The sequence below is a fragment of the Melospiza melodia genome, chromosome 28 (genome assembly GCF_035770615.1).
Source record: "Melospiza melodia melodia isolate bMelMel2 chromosome 28, bMelMel2.pri, whole genome shotgun sequence".
In the NCBI taxonomy this organism is placed as follows: domain Eukaryota; kingdom Metazoa; phylum Chordata; class Aves; order Passeriformes; family Passerellidae; genus Melospiza; species Melospiza melodia.
The window spans coordinates 5,727,674-5,750,480 of NC_086221.1; the positions used below are offsets into that span (position 1 = coordinate 5,727,674).

Consider the following 22,807-nt stretch of genomic DNA (forward strand, 5'->3'; position numbering starts at 1 on the left):
CACTCGTGTGGCACTGGCTGTCCCGGCTGGCGCTGCCAGCTCTGGGGTTCATCTCAGGTGTAAATAAGAGGCTCTGGGCCGTTGTGCTCAGGGCCTGAAGGGCTTTCCAGAGGTGCCTTCAGCAGAGGGGAGGCACGGCACAGCAGCACCAAAGGGTCCTGCAGGGGGAAAGGGAATTGGGGTTTCCCTCTGGTGATAACGGGTCGTGTTCCTGAGCAGGAGCAGCACTGGGAGGGGATCAACCACTGGCTTTTCCTTTTCTTCCTCTTTTCTTCCTCTTTTCTTCCTCTTTTCTTCCTCTTTTCTTCCTCTTTTCTTTCTCTTTTACTTTCTCTTTCTTTTCCTTTTCCCTTTCCTTTTCCCTTTCCTTTCCTTTCCTTTCCTTTCCTTTCCTTTCCTTTCCTTTCCTTTCCTTCCTTTCCTTTCCTTTCCTTTCCTTTCCTTTTCCTTTCCTTTCCTTTCCTTTCCTTTCCTTTCCTTTCCTTTCCTTTCCTTTCCTTTCCTTTCCTCCCCTTTCCTTTCCTTTCCTCCCCTTTCCTCCCCTTTCCTCCCCTTTCCTCCCTTTCCTCCCCTTTCCTTTCCTCCCCTTTCCTCCCCTTTCCCCTTCCTTTCCCTCTCCTCCTTTTTTGTAGTTTTACCCCATTTTTTGAGCAGTGGGGCACTGGGGGAGATTTCCTGGGGGACAAAAGCAGTGTGGAGGCTGAGGTTTGCCTGAGGGGGTGCCCAGGTGCACCCCCACATTCCTGCCCTCCCCACCTCCATCCAGGAGAAAAGTCCCCGTGCCTTGTTCTGGGAAAAACAAGGATCATCCCATTAGGACCAGTCCAAAAGGTGACTTAACCTTTACCTATGTACCGGCTTGCGTCAGACAGAGAGAACTTTTATTTTTTGGGTTTTTTTTTAATGATTGTTTTTACCTTTCCTCACACACTTCTCAGTCTCTCCTCACCTCAGTGCCCTGCGTTTGCTCTCTCCCCTCATGGATCCAGGCTCTTGTGCCTCTTCCACGTGTGGCCCCCTAAAAGGAGCTGCCACACTCCAGGGGAATCAGCCCCAGAGGGGTCCCCAGCCCCCAGAGGGGTCCCCAGCCCTGGGCCAGTGAGGCAGAGCACGAGGAGCTCTCCTGGGGGAGCTCTCCTGATGAGTTAAACTCACACCTGGAGCTGCTCACTGCCCGTGGCTCCTTGGGCTTTATGAAATGTCTTTTATTGCCAGTCAGGAGTCCCTGATCTCACAGGGGGCAGAGCAAAGCTCGGTCAGAGTGGGGCAAAGCTCCTCTGCCGCCCTGACCAGGGCCCAAAGGGCCCTCCAGGGATGTCCAGGCTCTTCTGGCTCCCATCTCTCCAGTGATGTCCAGGTTGTGTTCCTGACCCATCCCTCCAGGGATGTTCAGGCTGTTTTCCTGACCCATCTCCAGGTTCTTTTCCTGTCCCATCCCTCCAGGGATGCCCAGGTTGTGTTCCCCTCCAGGAATGTCCAAGTTCTTTTCCTGACCCATCTCTTCAGGGGCTGTCCAGGGATATTCTGGCTCTCATCCTTCCAGGAAATGCCCAGATTCTTTTCCTGTCCCATCTGTCCAGGGAGGTCCAGCTTTTTTCTCCTGACACATCTCTCCAGGGCTGTCCAGCTTGTTCTAGCTCCCATCTCTCCAAGGATGCCCAGGTTGATTTCTTGACCCAGGTTCTTTTCCTGACCCATCCCTGGAGGGATGACCAGCTTGATTCTCCTGAGGTTCTTTTCCTGTCCCATCCCTCCAGGCCTGTCCAGGTTGTTCTCCTGACCCATCTCCAGGTTCTTTTCCTGTCCCATCCCTCCAGGGATGGTCCGGGTTGTGTTCCTGAGGCTGTTTTCCTGACTCATCTCTCCAGGCCTGTCCAGCTTGTTCTCCTGACCCATCTCCAGGTTCTTTTCCTGACCCATTTCTCCAGGGACGTCTGGCTCCCATCCCTCCGGGGATGTCTGGGTTCTTTTCCTGTCCCATCTCCCTGAGGATGCCAGGTTTTTTTTCTCCTGAGGTTCTTTTCCTGTCCCATCCCTCCAGGGCTGTTGAGCTTTTTCTCCTGACCCATCTCCAGTTTCTTTCCTGTCCCATCTCCCCAGGCTCCCCAGCTTTTTCTCCTGAGGTTCTTTTCCTGTCCCATCCCTCCAGGGCTCCCCAGCTTGTTCTCCTGAGGTTTTTCTCCTGTCCCATCTCCCCCAAGGATGCCCAGGTTTTTCTCCTGAGGTTCTTTTTCCTGTCCCATCCCTCCAGGGCTGTTGAGCTTTTTCTCCTGACCCATCTCCAGGTTCTTCTCCTGTCCCATCTCCCCAAGGATGCCCAGGTTGTGTTCCTGAGGTTCTTTCCTGTCCCATCTCCCCGAGGATGCCCAGGTTTTTTCTCCTGAGGTTTTTTTCCTCTCCCATCTCCCCAGGGCTGCCCAGGCTGTTCTGGCTCCCCTCCCCAAGTCCCTTTCCCTCTGTCAGCAGACCCCGAGTCCCCCTGCCCAGAGCCATTCCCTGTCCCCCACATTTGTCCCATCTGCTGCTGGCACCTTCCAGGAGGAGCTGGGCCCACGTCAGGAACGATGCCAAGGCAGGAGGAAAGGCTGGATTGCTGCTGCTGGGAGCGCACAGACTCCAGCCCTGCCTGCCCTAAACGAGCTGTTTTGGGATTATTTTTCATTTTGTGGAGGTGTGTGGGCAGCCAGAGGCACTGGAGGGTGCAGTGTTGCTATTTTGGCCGAGTTTTGTCAGCCTGTTCCTCCCCTGCTGTCTGAGCCGCGCCCTCAAAGCTTTGGGATCGTCCCTTTCCCGTCAGGGGTCAGCGTTTCTGTTTTATTTTTTAATTTTTTGTCTCAAATTAAAGGCTGCCAGCCTCCCTTTCCCACAGGGCTGGCTCGCAGCTGTTCTGGGGACAGATTTGCTCTGCCTGCACCACTTCAGAAACACTCTGGGGGTCTGGGCTTCCCACCCTGAGCTCTGCAGGCTGCAGCAGCAAGGATTTGGGACAAAAATCCTGTTTTGAGCTAGGGGTGTCCTGGAATAAATTCCCCCCTGCCCCAAGGCTGAAAACCCCTTTGTTTGGAATATTTTCCCTTTGTTTGGAATATTTATTATATTCCCTTTATTTGGAATATTTCTCATGTAAACGTGAGGAAGTTTCCCTGCACAGAGGCTGCCCTGATGCTCAAATGCTTTTGATAATTTAAAGTGCCTAAAGTGCTTCCACACTGAGCTTCAGGTGGTGAGAAAGGGCTCAAATTCTTCATTTCAGGTGATGGGAAAGGGCTCAAATTCTCCATTTCAGGTGATGGGAAAGCGCTCAAATTCTTCATTTCAGGTGTGATTTGGTGGGAAAGGGCTCAACTTCTTCATTTCAGGTGATGAAGTTTGATAGAAAAGGCCTCAAATTCTTCATTTCAGGTGAAGGGGTTTGGTGGGAAAGGGCTCAAATTCCTCATTTCAGGTGATGGAAAAGGGCTCAAATTCTTCGTTTCAGGTGAAGGGGTTTGGGGGAAAGGACTCAAATTCTTCATTTCAGGTGATGGAAAAGGGCTCAAAGTCTTCATTTCAGGTGAAGGGGCTCAAATTCCTCATTTCAGGTGGTTTGGTGGAAAGGGGCTCCAATTCTTCATTTCAGGTGAAGGGGTTTAGTAGCAAAGGCCTCAAATGCCTCATTTCAAACCCCCAGTTGATAAAGCAGAGATAAAGAGAGGGGCAGAGCCAGGGCTGATAATGGGAGATCAGGGTGAGGGAGCAGGAGGACGAGGAAATCTTCACAAAATTGGCTTTTTTTGGCTTCTTCTAAGGAACTTTCTGTGTCAGGATCACATATTACACCAGCAATGGATGTTTTTGGTCTGGGTAAGAGCATCCCTTACTTCTGTTACTGATATTCCCTGTGTGACCACAGAATTTCTCCAGGATTTGCTCCTGTTTGGCCGCAGATTTGGGTGTGAGCTGCTCAGAGCTGTGAGCAGGAGCTTTTCTCTTCCTCACAGGGGAATTTGGAAGGTGGAGGAGGGATAAATTGTGTAAATTCCCTAAGCTAGGGAAGGATTGGGGGGATGGATGGATGCTGGTTTTCCTTTTTGAGGTCACATCCTGCCCGTGAGACGTCGTGGTTTATTTATTTGGTAGAGTGAATATTTTGTATACGGCGCGAGAGGAAGGCTTTTATGGCTTTTATTATAAATTTTTATGGAAAAAGAGGGGGGAAAAATAAAAATGTGTGGAAAAAAGGGAAAATGCGTGAGCTGGCCACAGGAGGGCGCCGCCAGCACGCGGGGAAGGGAGTGGGCGTGGCCGAGGAATGACTGACAGCGCGTGGGCGTGGCCAATGAATGACTGGCAGCGCGTGGGCGTGGCCGAGGAATGACTGACAGCGCGTGGCGTGGCCAATGAATGACTGGCAGCGCGTGGGCGTGGCCGAGGAATGACTGACAGCATGTGGGCGTGGCCAATGAATGACTGACCGCGCATGGGCGTGGCTAATGAATTGCTGACTTGTGTGGGCGTGGTCAATGAATGATTGGCGGTGTGGGGGGCGTGACCAGAGAATGACGGACAGGGTTGGGGCACGGCCCGATTATTGAGGGGTGGAATTAGGGGCGTGGCCAATGGATGATGGATGTGGTTGGGGTGTGGCCAGTGAATGAGGGGAGGGGTTTAGAGCTTGGGCTCGGCCGAGGGGCGTGGCCTGGATGTCACTTTTGGGATGGGGATAGGCGGGAGCAAAGTCAGGGGGCGGGGCCAATGAATGGGTGGGGCGGGGCTTTAAATGGGAAGGAGTGATGGGGCGGGATTAGGGCGTGGCAGGGGACAAAGGGGCGGGATGAGGGTGGGGTAGATGATGGTGGTGGGGACATGGGCGTGACCACAAGGCAGGGGCGGGGTTAATGTTTTATGGCTCCACCTAGATTTAAAATCCCCACTTCGGACTCTGGATCTCCCTTGTTTCAAAACCCCACACCATGGATCCACTTGGGTTTCAAAGCCTCCCGCACACCTGGATCCACCTGGATTTAAATCCCCACTTTGGATCCACGTGGATCCAAAACCCCCCCGCGCACACCTGGATCCCCCCGGATTTCAGCGGCACCCTCTCTCCCTGCAGGGTCTCTCCTGCTTCTCCCGGAGCTCCCTGGATCGCTGCCGGTGTCACCGAGCAGCGCGGGGGAGCCAGCGGCGGGGGTGGCGGGATCGCCTCCGGGAGCTGCTCCAGCGGGGGACCGGGTCGGGCCCATCCCGTCGGACTGGGACCGGTGCCCATCCCGTGCCCCTCCCGAACCCTCCCTGCTCCTCCCGGTGCCCATCCCGGTCCCTGCTCCCGTGCCAATGGCATCGGCGGGCGGGGCGGTCCCCGGAGCCCGCCCCCGGTGGAGCCGCGGGAGCCGCGGGCGGCGGAGCGGGGTGAGGGGCGCGGGGGGAGCCGCTGCCAGCGTCGCCAGAGCCAGGACAGTGTGAGCGGGCTCGGCGTGCCCGGCTCCGGCGGCCCCGGGCTCGGTGTGCCCGGCTCCGGCTGCACCGGGCTCGGTGTGCCCGGCTCCGGCTGCACCGGGCTCGGTGTGCCCGCCGGGGCTGCGGTGGAGCCGGAGCCTCGCTCGTCCTTGGGATCCCTTTGCACCGAGGGATCGGCACCGGCTGGGACCGCCGGGGGTTTGTCCCAAAGGCTCGGCGAGCCCGGTTTCTGCCCGGTCCCGGCGGTTCCCGGTGTTTGTTGGCGTTCCCAGCTCCGCTGCTCGGTGCCTGACCTTGGGCCGGTGCCGCTCTCCGTGTGCCCGGGCTGCTCATGTGCTCAACCCGGGGCTCTCGGGCCTTGGGAAAACTGCGGGGCCACAAACGCAAAGGGAGATTCGGGAATGGAGCTGCAAGGACACAGCCGGGGTTCGTTCCCTTGCGGTGGCTTTGGGGTGGGTTTGCCAAGTGGATTGACACGGCAGTGACACCTGTGCCAGGTGCCTGTTGGCACGGAATGTGCCACCTTGTCCCACAGCGCTGCTCTGCCAGCTGGGGCAACCTTGGAGGGATGGGTCAGGAGAAGAACCGAAGGAGAAGAGCCTGGGCATTCGTGGAGGGATGGGACAGGAAAAGAACCTGGAAACGGGTCAGGAAAACAGCCTGGACAGCCCTGGGACAGGAGAACAACCTGGGCATCCCTGGAGGGATGGACAGGAAAAGAACCTGGAAACGGGTCAGGAAAACAGCCTGGACAGCCCTGGGACAGGAGAACAACCTGGGCATTCCTGGAGGATGGGACAGGAAAAGAACCTGGAAACGGGTCAGGAAAACAGCCTGGGCAGCCCTGGGACAGGAGAACAACCTGGGCATCCCTGGAGGGATGGGACAGGAAAAGAACCTGGGCATCCCTGGAGGGATGGGACAGGAGAACAACCTGGGCATTCCTGGAGGGATGGGATAGGAGAACAGCCTGGGCATTCCTGGAGGGATGGGACAGGAAAAGAACCTGGAAACGGGTCAGGAAAACAGCCTGGGCAGCCCTGGGACAGGAGAACAACCTGGGCATCCCTGGAGGGATGGGACAGGAGAACAACCTGGGCATTCCTGGAGGGATGGGACAGGAAAAGAACCTGGAGATGGGTCAGGAAAAGAGCCCCAGATGGGACAGGAGACCCAGGAGCAGAGCACTCCAAGACCCCGCCCAGGGCTGCCCCGCTCAGGCCTCCCCAGTCCCGAGCCTGCAGCTCAAGCTCTGCTCCCTCCTGCCCTCTGGCCGTGCTTTATTCCGCTGCCAGCTCAGCACAGGGCTGTGCTCCCTGAGGAGCTCAGAGCTGAGTTCAGCTGTCCTGGAGCGATGGAGATCCCCAAACCGCTCTGGAAAATCAGGTTTAGGGACACTCTGGGAGAGGCCAACAGGAGCCTTGGGTGGCCAGAGGGGGGAGGATTTCCCTGCAAAGAGAGGAGATGGAGAAGAAAAGATAAAAAGATCCTAAAACTGGAGTGGGGCTGCCTGGAAGAGGTTGCTCAGAGCACAGGTTTGGGCTGTGATGGAAATGTGAAGCCTGAAGGCTGAGATTGGCCTGAAGAGCTCCTCACCTCCGTGTGACAGTGACAGTCCCTGCTCGCTGTGACCTGGTGCAGAGCTGGGAGTGCCCCTGCTCCGTGTTTCCTGGCAGCTTTGGCACCACTCAGGGGTACTTTCCTCCAGAGAAGAGCATTTATGTGGCACCCAGAGCGCTCCAAAATTCCCTCTCGCAGCTCTCAGGACCCTGAGGAGCTCTGATAACAAGGACTGGCCCGACTGGTTTGCAGCTCCGCAGAAATCTCATGGAAAAAGTTCTTGAGGGGTTTGGACAAAGGTTTGTTTCCATTTCTGCATTAAATACGAGCAGATCCCTGTGCCCTGGGTGGTTTGGTGCTGCAGAGCAGGACAGGGACAGGGTGTGGATGCTCTGGGGGTGCTTGGGCATCTCCCACCCAGCCCCTGAGCCCCACAGGGCCTGGGCGGTCTGTGACAGTCACCAGGGACACCCTGAGCGCACACAGCTCCCACCTGGACACCTGAGCTCTGTCCCAGCTGTTTGAAAACGTGGGGTTTGTGTCGGAAAGGAAAGGAAAGGGAAAAGGAAAAAATTCAGTGCAGTCGATACACCAAGGGCACCATGAGGAGGAGTCTGGGCACACCTCCTGTGCGGCTTTAACGAGTAATCCCGACTCCGTGTGGAGCCAGAATCAAAGGATTCCCTTTGTTTGGGCCCAGCTTTGCTGCAGCCGGGCTGGGGCTCTCTCTGAGCCGTGCCCGGGGCTGGCAGAGCTGCCTGGGCACGGCTGAGGCGTGTCTGGGCACCGTGAGCATCCCCAGCAGCTCCGCGCTGCCCGTGCAGGTGGGCAGCTCCAACCCGGCCGGGCTGTGTCGGGGCGTGCTCCTGCCCACACCTGCAGCCTCGCAATTAACAGATCCCAATTAACTCCTGGCTCATCGGGAGCCGTGCCCAGCGCGGAGCTGCCCCGCGGCGTGGGTGGCACGGGGAGGGTTGAAGGTTCCTTTGTGTGTTTGCACCTCCAGAAACTCCCCAGAGAAGTTTGTTCCTGGGGGGACTCGGCCTCTCTGCTGCAGGAACTCGGTCAGGCCGTGTTTTTCCAGCAGCAGACTCTTCAAAAACAAAGGCCCTGCCAGGTTCTGCCCTTTCCTTTCCTTTCCTTTCCTTTCCTTTCCTTTCCTTTCCTTTCCTTTCCTTTCCTTTCCTTTCCTTTCCTTTCCTTTCCTTTCCTTTCCTTTCCTTTCCTTTCCTTTCCTTTCCTTTCCTTTCCTTTCCTTTCCTTTCCTTTCCTTTCCTTTCCTTTCCTTTCCTTTCCTTTCCTTTCCTTTCCTTTCCTTTCCTTTCCTTTCCTTTCCTTTCCTTTCCTTTCCTTTCCTTTCCTTTCCTTTCCTTTCCTTTCCCTTCCCTTCCCTTCCCTTCCCTTCCCTTCCCTTCTTTGTTGAAAGGTCGAGGTTTGCGTGTTTGTTTTCTCCTTTGGAAATGTTGGGAAAATTTAATCCACAAACATCAGAGGTTTATGTCCAAAAAGGAGACAGAGGAGTTCTTTTGGCTTTATTTGAATAAAGGGAGAGGCCATGGGGCATTCCCCTGGGATCTCCCGAATTTTTGGAGGATGCAGCCTCCTTTTTATCCCAATTTCCCACATCTCCCTTCTCTCTTTCCCCATTTCTGAGGTACCTGAGAGGTTCAGACTTCCCAAAACACCTGATACCAAAGATTCCCTCTAATGCACAACCCTTCCTTTTAATTCTTACAGAATTATATATATTATAGTATATATATAATATATAATATATATATAATTTATTTATTATATATTATACTTTAATATATATATAATATATATATTAAAGTATAATATATAATAAATAAATAGAAATAAAATACATAACAATAAATAAATATATTATTAATATATATAAATTATATATAAATATAGAATGTATAATAAATAAAATAAAGCAATTAAAATAAATATAAATAAGTAAATGAGGAATTTAAAAAATTTAAAAATGTTAATACAGTACTACAAATTAATACAGCACAACTTTCCAACATAACACGCACAGTATTCCTTTTAATATTTGTCACCTGTCACCTGGTGACAAGTGTGTTCCATTGTCACCTGGTTTGTGTTCCATTGTCACCTGGTGTGTGTTCCATTGTCAACCTGGTTTGTGTTCCATTGTCACCCGGTGTGTGTTCCATTAGGTGTGTGTTCCATTGTCACCCAGTGTGTGTTCCATTGTCACCTGGTTTGTGTTCCATTGTCACCTGTCACAGGGTTTGTGTTCCATTGTCACAGGGTTTGTGTTCCATTGTCACCCGGTGTGTGTTCCATTGTCATCTGTCACCTGGTTTGTGTTCCATTGTCACCCGGTGTGTGTTCCATTGTCACCTGGTTTGTGTTCCATTGTCACCCGGTGTGTGTTCCATTGTCACCTGGTGGTGTGTTCCATTGTCACCTGTCACAGGGTTTGTGTTCCATTGTCACCTGTCACATGGTGTGTGTTCCATTGTCACCTGTCACAGCTGCGCAGGGATCTGCTGCTCACTGGGCAGGTTGTTTTATCTATTCCACAACCAACCCTCCATCCAGGAGATATCTGCTGTTAATGAGCCATTAATTATTAATTACCTGCTGCTAATGAGCCAGCGAGTGTCCCTGCATGGCTGATCCAATCCAGCATCCCACGGGAGATGCTCCGCCCAGGGAGGAGCCAAGCATTCCTGCCTGGGTACAATCTGAGCTTTGGGACACCCCAGCAGCCTCTGCCCCCTGCACTGCCAGAGGAGCAGCTTTCTGCTGCCTGCATGGCCAGAGGGAGCCCAGGCCATCTGCAGCAGCCCTGGAGCTGCAGAGGAAAACTCCCCCCTTGTGCAGGATCCCTGCTGCAGCAGAGCCACAGCTGGCACTGCAGGAGGGCTGAGCCCCCGTGGGTGGGGCTGGGACACCGCCCTGGCACACAGGGGGCAGGGACTGCTCTGACTCTGGCAGGGGTTTGTTTTTAATATATCATTTACTTTCAATATAATATATTTCATAAAATCAGCCTTCTGAACATGGAGTCAGATTCTCATCTCTTCCCTGTGAGCACCACCGCAGATGGGGGCTGAGCTGTGGGGGCTGCAGCAGATACAGCAGACATTGACACTTTCCAGCGTGGTTGTTTTGTCCCTAAATCTCTTTTTTTTGTGCCGCTGTTTCCCACCTGGCTGGCCCCGGCCACTGTGGGTGCTTGACAAGGTGAGAGGGACAGCAGACGGATCCTGTGGAGCCCCAAAGCCACCAGGAGAACAGCAAGCAGCGCTTCTCCACCGCAGAGGGACATTTCCAAGGGGACACAGGGACGTGTGAGGAGCTGGGAGCTCCTGCCAGGGCAGCAGAGCAGCTCCGGGCTGCTGACGTTCCTCCTCCTGTTTGCTTGGGGTTCATGAAAGTCCAGCTCCAGCTGCGGTGCCAACTCCCCGAGCTTGTGCCAACACCCGCCAGGGAAGGCGGCGCTTTGCACAAACACAGCTCAGCGGCAGGGCCCGGTGCCCTCTGTGCCAGCCCGTCTCAGGCTGGTTTCCCGTGCCTGCAGGGCCGGGCTCGTGCCCTCCTGCGATGCCCCGATGCCCTGGCAGGGCACAGCGCCACGTGCTGCCCTTGAGCTGCTCTGGGGAGGGAGCTGGGCTGTGCCCAAGGCACGGCGGGGAAATCAGCTCAGCTCTTCTCCATGGCCTGTGAGGGCAGGGTGGGAGAGCAGAGGCTGGACAGGTTGGGACCTCGGAGGTTGGAGAGGTGTGACCGGGTGTGCCAGCTGTGCCAGGTGTGACCAGATGTGCCAGGAGGAGCGCAGCCCAGCTGGGAGTGATGCTGCAGGAGCAGCAGCTGGTTCTGCCTGAGCCTATTTTGGGCTGCCTGTTCCAGAGGCTTTGCCTGGCTCAGCTCTCTCTGTGCCCCCTTTGCTGTGGGGCTCTGTGCCCAGCCTGGTTCGGCTCTCTGTGCGCCCTTTGCCATGGGGCTCTGTGCCCAGGTCCCTGTGTGCCAGCCTGGCTCAGTTCTCTCTATGCCCCTTTGCCATGGAGCTCTGTGCCCAGCCTGGCTCAGCTCTCCATGCCCCTTTGCCGCAGGGCTCTGTGCCCAGTCCCTGCGCCCCCTTTGCTGCATGGCTCTGTGCCCAGCCTGGCTCAGCTCTCCTTCCCCCCTTTGCCATGGAGCTCTGTGCCCAGCCTGGCTCAGCTCTCCGTGCCCCCTTTGCCGCAGGGCTCTGTGCCCAGTCCCGTGCCAGCCTGACTCACGCCCCGTCTCGTGCTTTTATCTGCCCCCTTTGCTGCCCTGCCTGGCTCCAGACGCTCTCCCCGCTCCTCCCGGCCTGCCCTGTCCTGCCTCCCTCGCTGCCCCCCGCGGGCACTGCGGGGCTGGCACAGCTCCCGGGCTCTGGGGTGAGGTTTGGGTTCATCCTCAACCCAGGGCCCTTCTCTGCTGTGTTTGCAGGGGTGCCAGTGGCAGGCAGGAGGGAATGGGAGGAGTGGGAATGGAAGAGTGGGAATAGGAGGAGTGAGGATGGGAATGAGGGGGATGGAAGGCCCAGGAATGGGAAGGTGTTGGAATGGCAGGAGCAGGATTGGAATGGCAGGAGCAGGATTGGAATGGCAGGAGCAGGACTGAATGGCAGGAGCAGGATGGCAGGAAGGGAACGGCAGAATCGGGAATGGGAAGAGTGGGAATAGGAGGAGAGCAATGGCAGGAGAGGGGGCGGGGAAGCAGTGGGGGTGGAAGGACAGGAATGGGAAGGAGTTGGGATGGCAGGATCAGGATTGGGAAGAGTGGAATGGCAGGGCCAGGAATGGCAGGAGGGGAATGGGAAGGAATGGGAATGGCAGGAGCAGGAATGGGAAGGAGCAGGAATGGGATGGCAGGAGTGGGAATGGGAGAAGTGGAATAGCAGGAGGGGAATGGAAGGAGTGGAAATGGAAGGAGTAGGAGTGGAATGGCAGGATTTGGGATGACAGGATTTGGGATGGCAGGATTTGGGATGGCAGGAGTTGGAATGGCAGGAAGGGATGGCAGGAGTTGGGGTGGCAGGACTCGATGGCAGGAGTTGGGGTGGCAGGAGGGGATGGCAGAAGTTGAGGTGGCAGGAGCAGGAATGGCAGGAGGGGATGGCAGGAGTTGAGGGATGGCAGGAGGGGATGGCAGAATTTGGGGTGGCAGGAGTTGGGGTGGCAGGAGGGATGGCAGGAGGGGATGGCAGGAGTTGGGGTGGCAGGAGGGGATGGCAGGATTTGGGGTGGCAGGAGGGATGGCAGGAGTTGGGGTGGCAGCAGCAGGGATGGTTGGAGCGGCTGCCAGGGCTGCCGGGTTGCCGAGCGGAGCTTTTGAAGAAACACGCGCAGGCAGCCGGAGCTGGAGCCGGAGCGGGGCAGGACGTGGGAGAGCACACAGAGGAGCTCGGGCGCTGTTGCTAAATTTGCAGCTGGGGCTGAGGGGAAGGCAGGAGCAGCAGAGCCCTCCCCGCAGCACGAGTGACAGCAGTGACATCCCCGGGCTGCCCACGTGCAGCTCGTGCTGCCTGCTCATCCTGCAAATCCTGCTTTAAACCCTCTGGAAATACAGCCCTAAGGAGGATCACAGCATTAGGGAGTTCTTTATTTCTTTTTTAATCTTTTTTTTCTAATTAAGCCAGACCTGGATTTTTATTAATGATTAAACCTCCCTTGCAGGTTTCATTTTTATTGGCGGAAAATGCAGTTTTGGAGGAATTTCTGTTGCTCACAGTGTGAATTTCACTTGAGACGGGGAGAAAATCAGAGTTTTTGAAAATTTGAGTTTTCCTAGAGGAGCAGGGAAGGGCCTTTGTGGGAATAGGACCTGAAAAAGAGACAGGGACAATTGAGAGGGTCAATCAGAGAGGGACAACTGAGAGCTCCTCAGTTTGTCTCCAGCTGGGCCAGCTCTGGCGCTGGTGACAAAAGGTGGAAATCTTCTGTTAATGGGCCATTAATTATTAATTATCTGCTTTTAATGAGCCAGCCAGTGTCCCTGCAGGGCTGATCCAATCCAGCATCCCATGGGAGATGCCTTGTTGCCCGATTGATAGATGACACAAAACTCGGATAAGTTTTGTGGGTGCTTTATTAAGGGCCCGGGGAGCTTGAGGGACTCACGTCCCAAAGTCCGAGCCCCCCAAATTCACGTATGGGTGCTTCCCTCTTATACATGCGATTCACAACAAAGTCTCAAGAAACAGCTCCCCGTTCCCCTTGCCTGGTCACAGACCCCTTGTGATACATTCCTGGTTCACAAACAAGATCATTAATCCTCTGCTTATCTTATTCTGAGAGCATTGTATGCTGCCTCCAGACAGGTTAGCATTCTTACTTTCCTGCACTAGTTTAATTATTTATTAAATCCCTAAGACTACCTGCCAGGTTACACACAAAACCCAACACACACTTTCAACGGCCTACAAACTGCTTTTTAACAAACCAGTTCACACACAACTCACTATAATTAAACATTTTGCTAAATTTCATTTCTTTCCAACACTCCGCCCAGGGGAGGAGCCAAGCATTCCTACCTGGGTACAATCTGAGCTTTGGGACACCCCAGCAGCCTCTGCCCCCTGCATTGCAGAGGAGCAGCTTTCTGCTGCCCTGCATGGCCAGAGGGAGCCAGGCCCATCTGCAGCAGCCCTGGAGCTGCAGAGGAAAACTCCCCCTTGTGCAGGATCCCTGCTGCAGCAGAGCCACAGCTGGCACTGCAGGAGGGCTGAGCCCCGTGGGTGGGGCTGGGACACCGCCCTGGCACACAGGGGGCAGGGACTGCTCTGACCCTTCCAGTGCTTTGTTTTGTACTATTGCATTTGTATTTCTAATTTTTCCTAATAAAAAACTGATATTCCTATTGCCATATCTTTGCCTGAGAGCCCCTTAATTTCAAAATTATAATGATTTGAAGGGAGGGAGTTTACATTTTCCGTTTTAGGGAGCCTCCTGCCTCCCTGAGCAGACCTGTTTGTCCAAACCAAGACATCCACAAATCCCCTCCAGCTCAGGATAATAAAGAATTGTTATTCCTATTCCCATATCTTTGCCTGAGAGCCCTTAATTTCAAAATTATAAAATTCAGAGGGAGTGGTTTTACATTTCCCATTTTGGGGAGCCTCCTGCCTCCCTGAGCAGAACCTGTCTGCTCAAACCAAGACATCCAGAAATCCCCTTCCAGCTCAGAATAATAAAGAACTGCTATTCCTATTCCTGTATCTTTGCCTGAGAATCCCTTAATTTCAAAATTATAACAAATATGAGGAGAGGGTTTACATTTCCCATTTCAAGGAGCAGAACCTGTTTGTCCAAACCAAGACATCCACAAATCACCTTCCAGCTCAGAATAATAAAGAATTGTTATTCCTTTTCCCATATCTTTGCCCGAGAGCCCCTAAATTTCAAAATTACAATAATTAGGAGAAAGGGGTTTTACATTTCCTATTTCAGAACTCCTCCTGAGCAGAATCTGTCTGTGCAAACCAAGGCACAGCTCCGCGTGCTGGAGCAGGGCCCTGGCGGGCTGGGATCAGCTGCTGCAGAATGTTCTGGCTTCTCCCTGTGCTCCCCATCCCCTCCTGGCCCCCTCTCCAGCCGAGAGCCGTGCACGGAGGGTTGGGATGAGTTTTGGAATTCTCTGTTTTCCCCTGCCTGGGCTGTCCTGGGTTTTCCCAGAACTGGGGGCTCTGTATCCCGTCACGACTCTGTCCCTGCCTCGGAAATTGCAAAATCCATTTTCCGAGTGCTGCCACCTGACATTAACATTCACCAGAAATCCCCAATTAAATATGTTTGTTTATTTTCCCTTTTCTGTTGCCTCTTCCCCGTTAAAATGGGAGCTGTTTACACGGGAGCCGCTTTCCTAAAATCTCTTTCCACACGAGCTTTTTGTCTTTTTTTTTTTCTTCCTGCCTCGCTCCCTGCTTGATTTTTATTCCATCCCTTTTGTCTGTCCTATATTTTTCCCTTGGCTGATGCTGTCTAAGATAGGAACAAGCCCACGTTGAATTGCAAACACCCGGCAGTGGGAGCAGAACAAAATGGGAGTTGCACGAAGTAGGAAATTTCTTATCCCCCTAAAATTAAAAAAAGCTTGATTGTCACTGCAGCCGCCCCCGTGATGCAGCTTTAGGAGCAGCTTGGGGTTGGTTTTTGGGCGCTGCCCCTCTCCCTGTGCTGCTTTTTGGGGCGTTCAGCTCCTGCATTTTTTTTTTTCCCAAATGCCAAAATTTTGGGGGGTGCTGGTGGGGAACGGGAACAAACCCAGGGGAGGATGTGGAGTGGGGGAGATTTTTCCCAAAGGAGATTTTTCCATCCCCGCAGGAGCTCCGGGAGGAACCAGCTGGATTTGGGAGCGAGCTGAGCACAGCCAGGTGCTGGAGCTGTCCCAAAAAAAATGGGATTGAGCTGGAGATGCTGGCAAAGCTCCCACCTGTGACTCCACAGGAAGAGCCTGGGAGGGTTTTTTGCTTCATTTCCCTCTTTGTTCTGGGGCAAAAGGGACTCCAGGGTAAAAAGGGGTGGCAGAAATGAGGGGTGGGCACAGGGAAAAGCCTGAGGGGTTCCTGGCTCGGGCATTTCCCAGGGAAAAGCAGCTCTGATAATGTGGAAATACTGCTTGATGCTTTCCACAGGGAAAAAAGAAAAAGGAAAATGTCCAGGCTTACACTTCAGAGGGGTTTAATTATTTTGAAAGCTGAGGAAGCTGATTCTGGAGGAATTTTTGTTTCTTTTCCTCCTTTCTTTCTCCTCCCTGCCAGGTAGCTTTCAGGTTTGTTTTTTATTTTATTTTTGGTTATTTTTGGGCTATTTTGGGCCTAATTTTGGTTTTGTTTTGTTTTGTTTTTTTTTTTTTTTTTTTTTTTTTTGTGTTTTTGTTTTGTTTTGATTTGATTTTGATTTTTTTTTTTTTTTGAAAGTGGAGCTGGGAAAACCATAAAAAACTTTTAACTCTGCTGCATTTAAAAACAAAATGAACTTCTGTAAATGAATAACTCATGGTCAGGCTGGCTGAAAACTTCCTCTCTCCCTGTGACATTGTGCTCTGGGGGGAAACCCCTGTCCTTTGTCAAATCCTAAATTCTCTGGCTCTCCTTGTTGTTATATCCTTTCTGCTTTTTTTTGTGCAGAAAATTGTGATAAAGGAGAGGGCCTTGGGAAGGCTGAGCTGGAACAGAGGAAAAGGAAAAAACAGGGATTTATTATGAGGCCTCAGTGGATCCACCTTGGGCAGCACAACCCAAAATGGCCACAAGATGAACTCAAATGGTCCCAAAATGGACCCAGGATGAACCCAAATGGTCACAAAATGGACTAAAGGTGAACCCAAATGGTCACAAAATGAACCCAAGATGGACCCAAATGGTCACAAGATGAACCCAAATGGTCACAAAATGGACCCAATGTGAACCCAAATGGTCACAAGATGAACCCAAGATGAACCCAAATGGTCACAAAATGGGCATGTGGTCATGGGGTCTCTCACTTTTTAAAGTTCTGCTCCATTTGCATATTGGAGTTAATTGTCTAATTACATCTCCAGCCCATATAATCTCATCCTTGTTTTTATCTTTTCATTCCACGATGTTTGTGCTCTTGGGCCTGAGATTTGGATCATTTGTCCTTGGTCCCCAGCTAGATGCAGGAATTGTTTTGTCTCCCCACTCTACGAACAGAGCTCACAACATGTATTTCCTAGTAAAACACAGAGGTTTATTTTTAAATTTTGAGCCATTTTGACGCGCTGTGCCCCGTCCTCCCTCAACACCCCGTGTGAGGGGCGAGAAGGGCCCGAGGGCTCTGCCCGGAGCGCTCTGAGGGCAGGCGGGAGCCGGGGACGTGACGGGGCCGCTTCGGGACCATTCGGGATCATTCGGGGTCACTCGGGAACGGTTCGGAACCATTCGGGAACGCTTCGGGGCGACTCGGGGCTCGTTCGGAACCGGTTCGGGACCACTCGGGAAGGGTTCGGAACCATTCGGGAACGGTTCGGAACCGGTTCGGGGCCACTCGGGTTCGGTCCGGGGCTGGTCTAGGGCTGGTTCAGAGCCACTCGGGGTCGGTTCGGGACCATTCGGGATCGGTTCGGAGCCATTAAGGGCCTGTTCGGGGCTGGTTCGGGGCCCATTCGGAGCCATTTCGGGGCCATTCGGGGCTGGTTCCGGAGCCCTTCGGAGCCGGTTCGGGGCCCCTTCGGAGCCGTTCGGCGCCCGCTCGGGGCCCGTTCGGACCCAGTCTGGGGCCATTCGAGGCCATTCGGGCCCGGTTCGACGCCGGTTCGGGGCCGGGCCCGGGCACATGGCCCGGCCCGGGCACCGGGACCGCGCGTCCCGCCCGCGCCCTAAGCCCCGCCTCTAACCCCGCCCCTCGCCCTCAATGCGCCCTCCTATTGGCCCGCGTCCTCTCGCTTACGCGCTCCGATTGGCCGACCCCCGCGAGCTCCGCGGGCCCGTGGGCGGAAGCGGCGCTACGGCGGCCGCGGAGGGTCCGTCCCGCGCGCGCGCCCCCGGCCGTGTGGAAGGCGGCCGCCCCGCGCTGCCCGCCCGGCTCCGCCCGCCCGCCCGGGATGCGGCCCCGGCGGCCGCGCCGGGCATGAGGGACGGCGGGGGGGCCGCGCCCAGCACCGGCACCCGACGGCACCCGGGCACCGGCGGGGCTCCTCCTCGGTGAGCGGGGGCGGAGGGCTCGGGGGGAGCGGCGGGCCGGGCTGCGGGGTGCGGGCGGTGCCGCCGGCGCTGCCCCTCGGGACCCGCTCCGGGCACGGAACCGGGCTGGGGAGAGCCGGGGCTGGGCTGCGATCCGGGCTGGAGCGGCTTCCATCCGTTCTGGGGGGGGCTTGGTGGGATCCGGGAGGGTTTTGGGTGCAGGAATCGATTTTTTGGGTCCAGGGGTTGTTTGGAGTCGGAGTTTGGTTGGTGGCATCCGGGAGATTTTGGGATCCAGAGGTTGGGTGCTGGGACCCAGGAGGTTTTGGGATCCAGGAGATTTTTGGGTCCAGGAATTGGTTTTTTGGGTCCAGGCATCGTTTGGAGTCTGAGATTGGGTGGTGGGATGCAGGAGGTTTTGGGATCCAGGAGATTTTTGGGTCCAGGAACTGGTTTTTCGGCTCGAGGGCTTGTTTGAAGTCAGAGGTTGGTTGGTGGGATCCTGGAGATGTTGGGATCCCGAGGCTGGCGTGTGGAATGCAGGAAATTTTTGGGTGCAGGAATCGATTTTTTGGGTCCAGGGGTTGTTTGGAGTCGGAGTTTGGTTGGTGGCATCCGGGAGATTTTGGGATCCAGAGGTTGGGTGCTGGGATCCAGGAGGTTTTGGGATCCAGGAGATTTTTGGGTCCAGGAATTGGTTTCTTGGATCTGGAGGTTGTTTTGAGTCTGAGGTTGGTTGGTGGTATTCTGGAGATTTTTGGGTCCAGGAATCGTTTTATTCGCTCCAGGGGTTGTTTGGAGTCAGAGTTCATTTGCTGGGATCCAGGAGATTTTGGGATCCAGAGGTTGGTTTGTGGGATCCTGGAGATTTTTGGCTGCAGGAATTGTTTTTTGGGGTCCAGATGTTGTTTGGAGTCAGAGTTTGGTTGGTAGGATCCTGGAGATTTTGAGATCCTGGAGATTTTTGGGTCCAGGGGTTCTTTGGAGTTGGAGGTTGGTTGGTGGAATCCTAGAGATTTTGGGATCCACAGGTTGGTTGGTGGCATCCAGGAGATTTCTGGGTCCAGGAATTGGTTTTTTGGGTCCAGGCATTGTTTGGAGTCTGAGATTGGGTGGTGGGATGCAGGAGATGTTGGGATCCAGGAGATTTTTGGGTGCAGGAATTGTTTGGGTCTGGGAATTGTTTGGATCCAGGGACAGCTCAGTGAAATCCTTGGGTTTGTTTGGGTCCAGGGATTCCTTGGTGAGATCCAGGGGATTTTGGGGTGCAGAAATTGGTTTTTGGGATCCTGGGGTTCCTTGGTGGGGTGCAGGAGATTTTTGATCCAGGAATTGTTTGGATTCAGGGGTTCCTTGGTGGTGTGCACGAGATTTTTGGGTGCAGGACGTTTTTGGGTGCAGGACATTTTTGGGTGCAGGACATTTTTGGGTGCAGATTTTTGGGTGCAGATTTGGGGTACAGGACATTTCTGGGTGCAGATTTTTGGGTGCAGGACATTTTTGGGTGCAGATTTTTGGGATACAGGACAGTTTTGGGTGCAGATTTTGGGTACAGGACATTTTGGGTACAGGACATTTTTGGGTGCAGATTTTTGGGATACAGACAGTTTTGGGTGCAGGACATTTTTGGGTACAGGACATTTTTGGGTGCAGATTTGGGGTACAGGACATTTCTGGGTGCAGATTTTGGGTGCAGGACGTTTTTGGGTGCAGGACGTTTTTGGGTGCAGGACATTTTTGGGTGCAGGGCATTTTTGGGTGCAGGGCATTTTTGGGTGCAGGACATTTTTGGGTGCAGATTTTTGGGTACAGAACATTTTGGGTGCAGCCTTTGCAAGCTGATCCCAGCCATTGTTCAGATCCAAGCTTTGCTTCTTTGCCTCCAACAGCTGCTGGGTTTTTTATTTTAATTCCTCACCACTATTTTATTTTTTTTTCTTTTTTTTTTTCACTCCTCTGTCTGAACTGGGTGGATTCCTGCCCACATCAATAGGGGAGGCAGAGGAGAAATTATGCAAATCCTGCAAATCCTGCTTTGGATTTGCTGTTGTCTCATCATCCTCACACATCCCATACCTGAGTTCCACCTCCCTCCTTCCCTCTCCATCCCCAAAAATTCCCCAGCAGGGCTGGAAAACCTCCAGAGCTCTGCTGAATTTATATTTTTAAATATTTTTTTTTGAAATTTCTATTTTGTCTGGATTTTTATATTTTTTATATTTCGAATTTGGATTTTTGAGGAGCAGCTCCCGAGCAAGGCTGGGTTTGCTTCGGAGGCTCCACTCCAAGGGGATTTAAAATTCTGCTAAAAAAATTCAAAAATGAAAATTCAAATTTAAAATTCAAACTCTAGTTTGAATTTATTGTTTAATTGCTTTATTTTATACATTGAAGAGGCTTTAACCTGGCATTTCACCTGTTTTTGACAGTAGGTTTGTGGATTTTTGGGGTTTTTTTGGACAGTAGGTTTGTGGATTTTTGGACAGTAGATTTGTGGATTTTTGGGTTTTTTGGACAGTAGGTTTGTGGATTCTTGGACAGTAGGTTTGAATGTTTTAGGATTTTTTTGGACAGTAGTTTTATGGATTTTTTGGTTTTTTGGACAGTAGGTTTGTGGATTTTTGGGGTTTTTTTTGGACACTAAGTTTGTGGATTTTTTGGGTTTTTTGGACAGCAGGTTTGTGGATTTTTGGACAGTAGGTTTATGGATTTTTTGGGTTTTTTTGACAGTAGGTTTGTGGATTTTTGGGGTTTTTTTGGACAGTGGATTTGTGAATTTTTGGGGTTTTTTTGGACAGCAGGTTTGTGGATTTTCGGACAATAGGTTTATGGATTTTTGGGTTTTTTTGACAGTAGGTTTGTGGATTTTTGGGGTTTTTTTGGACAGTGGATTTGTGAATTTTTGGGGTTTTTTTGGACAGTAGGTTTATGGATTTTTGGACAGTAGGTTTATGGATTTTTGAACAGTAGGTTTATGGATTTTGGGGGTTTTTTTGGACAGTAGGTTTGTGGATTCTTGGACAGTAGGTTTGTGGATTTTTGAACAATAGGTTTCTGGATTTTTGGGGTTTTTTGCACAGTAGGTTTGTGGACTCTTGGACAGTAGGTTTGAATGTTTTAGGATTTTTTTGGACAGCAGGTTTTTGGATTTTTGGACAGCAGGTTTGTGGATTCTTGGACAGCAGATTTATTGATTTTTGGGGATTTTTTTTTTGACAGCAAAAATTTTCTTTCTAAAATTTCCCAAAAAAAAAAAACTCTCTCTCTGAAATGAATTCAAATCGCTAAAATCCAATCACCCCTCAGGTGAGTGCCAGCCCTGGGGGCTGGCAGAGCGTTCAGGAAAGGTTTTTATGAACATTTGGGATTTCTCTCCCCGTGTGCCTGACACGGGGATTTCGCCTGGGCTGTTTATTTTTATTTTTAGGGTCTCTGTGCCTGTTTGCAGGCAATAGTTGTTCCATCCCCATGACAACAGGGCTGAGTGTGCCACAAACATTGTTCCAGGGGAGCTTCTCCAGCTTCACTCGCTTTTCCTTTCCACCCTCCAGCAGGAATTTAAAATTGGGATTTTTTTTTTGTGTGTGTGTGGGGGGGGATGTTTTTCCATCCAGCAGAAGGATTGTGCCTGTGCAAGGCAATTTAATTTAATTAATTTAATTTAATTTAATCTGCTGTTGTAAACGCTGGGCCCAGATGAGGAGGAAGTGAGTGTAATCTCCTCAGGAGCTTCCAGGAAATCTGAGGTTTTTTTTTTTATGGGGAACAAACCCATCAAAGGATTTTTGCTTTTGAAGTTTCCCATCCCCTCTCCATGTCCTAAACCTCCCCTGGTTTATATCCTGAACCGTCCCTCGTCTTATATCCTAAAAAATAAAGGAGTTAGGGAAGGAATGATGCTGATCCAAGTGTGGAAAATCAGGGAAATTAATAATTCCATTGTCAGGGATGGAGGAGCAGAGGGGTTGTGGCAGATGCAGGAATGACACAAAAATGGCTTTAAAATCCCATTTTCCTCCCGTTTTCCATTAATTTATTATCAAATTATCGTTATAATTTGGAATAAAAGGGGGTCTTTTGTGTCAGGGGTAAAATACCCCCAGAAATCTGCTGGGCATGGAAATCCTGATTGTTGTCCTTCATGTTTGTTCCTGATTTATTTATTTATATTATTTAAAATCTCCTTTTCCCATTGTTTTCCATTAATTTATTATCAAATTATCATTATAATTTGAAATAATTTGAAATAATTTGAAATAAAAGGGGCCTTTTTGTGTCAGGATTAAAATACCCCCAGAAATCTGCTGGGCATGGAAATCCTGATGTCAGTGTTGCCCTTCATGGTTTTTTCTGATTTATTTATTTATATTATTTAAAATCTCCTTTTCCCCCCTGTTTTCCATTCATTTATTATAAAATTATCATTATAATTTGAAATAATTTGAAATAAAAGGGGCACTTTTTGTGTCAGGATTAAGATACTTCCAGAAATCTGCTGGGCACGGAAATCCTGATTGATGTCAGTGTTGCCCTTCATGATTTGTTCCTGATTTATTTATTTATATTATTTAAAATCTCCTTTTCCCATTGTTTTCCATTCATTTTTTATAAAATTATCATTATAATTTGAAATAATTTGAAATAAAAGGGGCACTTTTTGTGTCAGGATTAAAATACTTCCAGAAATCTGCTGGGCATGGAAATCCTGATTGATGTCATTGTTGCTCTTCATGGTTTGTTCCTGATTTATTTATTTATATTATTTTAAAATCTCCTTTTTTCCCCTGTTTTCCATTCATTTATTATAAAATTATCATTATAATTTGAAATAATTTGAAATAAATTTAAATAAAAGGGGGTCTTTTGTGTCAGGATTAAAATATCCCCAGAAATCTTCTGGGCATGGAAATCCTGATGTCAGTGTTGCCCTTCATGGTTTGTTCTGATTTATTTATTTATATTATTTAAAATCTTCTTTTTCTCATTGTTTTCCATTAATTTTTTATAAAATTATCATTATAATTTGAAATAATTTGAAATAAAAGGGGCACTTTTTGTGTCAGGATTAAAATATCCCCAGAAATCTGCTGGGCATGGAAATCCTGATGTCAGTGTTGCCCTTCATGGTTTGTTCTGATTTATTTATTTATA

The 22,807-nt window shown here is 51.4% G+C and overlaps 2 protein-coding genes across 4 annotated transcripts in view; both read left to right on the top strand.

The window, feature by feature from the left end:
- LOC134430380 (uncharacterized) overlaps nt 1-4,208 on the top strand; it is a 100,289-nt gene extending 96,081 nt beyond the window's left edge. Inside the window, exons 4-6 of one of the 3 annotated variants that reach the window (XR_010030808.1) lie at nt 2,124-2,173; nt 2,286-3,286; nt 3,554-4,208. The gene's annotated coding sequence lies outside the window, so the exon portion shown is untranslated. Of the gene's footprint in view, nt 1-2,123; nt 3,287-3,553 lie in introns of all 3 variants that reach the window. The other 2 variants (XR_010030806.1, XR_010030809.1) reach the window with 2 other exon arrangements.
- A 13,411-nt stretch (nt 4,209-17,619) lies between these two features.
- LOC134430175 (ETS domain-containing protein Elk-4-like) overlaps nt 17,620-22,807 on the top strand; it is a 31,933-nt gene continuing 26,745 nt past the window's right edge. Inside the window, exon 1 of the mRNA XM_063177729.1 lies at nt 17,620-17,677. The gene's annotated coding sequence lies outside the window, so the exon portion shown is untranslated. The remainder of the gene's footprint in view (nt 17,678-22,807) is intronic.